Genomic DNA, 1,534 nt, shown 5'->3' on the forward strand with positions numbered 1-1,534 from the left:
CATCTGTGTCTTGAGTGTGGAAAAAACTGTGGCATAAATGCATATATTAATAGACATCAGATGGCCTGTGCAGACCAGAACATTGCCTTATAAATCTATATAATACAGTGGGAAGAGCTTTAATTCATACAAACAAGCAGCTCATACCTGATCAGAAGGACATTGGGGCTGATTAGTCCCAGTGCTCACTGAATTATTTGTTAGTGCCTTTTGCTTCTTTTGTCCTTGTTACCATGACTTGGTAAACATCTTTATCACAACAGTATCTTGTCCCTTCCATTTGTATAGGAATAACATTCTTTGTTTTTCAAAGAAGCAGCTTTACACAAATTATATGCCAGTGAGTTGTGTATATGACAAGGCCATAATTGAAAATGCCATATCTGCAGATTTCAGTACATTTGCTGATGTGCTATTTAAACTTTATTTTACTATAGGTTGAAAAAATAGTACTCTTTATACCTTACTTGAAAGAGAGACTGAAGAAATATCCTTAAATGTTGCTTTTGAATATACCACATAATACTGGTTCCATAAAATAGTTTCTTTTTGCGTTCTCTCTTCATGATAAGGAGGATGAATGTTATCTCTTCCTTTTTGTCACTGTTTGTTTGCTGCCTTTGTTCTTTATTGCGTACTCATTGTCACAATTGTATAAATGGGGCATAGGCTTCAGAAGTTCTATCTGGCAGAATAAGCAACTCAGATTTTTGTTACAATTTAGGAAATTCTGCAAGTACTGCAGGGGAAGGTGAACTAAATTGGAAGCTCCTACAGTCTTTTGGCTCTTGTATTTGTAAGGTGATGTATAATAACTTCCTTGTACAATTTTTCTGAAGCATAAATAGGTTGTTTCTTGTTTCCTTCACCTGCAGCAACCAATTAATCCTTAAGTTCATTAATAGTTAGATCATACAAATAGTGTCAGCAATCTAATAGGTAAAATACTGAATTTTGAGCTTGTGTTTTGACAAGCAAAGTGTAGGAAAGGACAGATAGTTTTTCACTTGTCTGTATAATACTTATCTGTTATTTCTCTGCTCTGGGATCTTAAGAAATCTTTCTTTCAGAAAATGTGTAGTTCCATAAGCCTTGGAATTAAATGAGCTGAGTTTCATTCAGATTTGTTTCTCTCTGTTGATTGATACTGATACAGAAGGTGTGAACTTTTCCTGTGGAGTAGGGCAGTTTATGGATTCTCTTCTTTATTCAATTGCTTGTTTTTAAGAAGTAGTTGAATTTCTCAGTCCTTGATTGCTTAGATGTAATGAAGAACAATCAAGAGATTCAGAGTTTTTGAGGAGAAGTAAAGCAATGATATATAATCTCCAGGTATGCAGTGTGAATATTTATAACTGCAAAGCCCTGGAAGTTATAGTTTTGAATTCTTTTTGTGGTTTACTCCTCTATCCTATTGGATCCTTGGTTAGAAGTTAGTTTTCAACGTGTGCCTTCTGTTAACAGAAATTGTGAGGACTGTGAAACCTTTTTTTATTGTCTTTGTAGAATAATACGTTGGTGCACAGCTGAAACC

The sequence above is a fragment of the Acanthisitta chloris genome, unplaced genomic scaffold, assembly GCF_000695815.1.
Source record: "Acanthisitta chloris isolate BGI_N310 unplaced genomic scaffold, ASM69581v1 scaffold19192, whole genome shotgun sequence".
NCBI lineage: Eukaryota > Metazoa > Chordata > Aves > Passeriformes > Acanthisittidae > Acanthisitta > Acanthisitta chloris.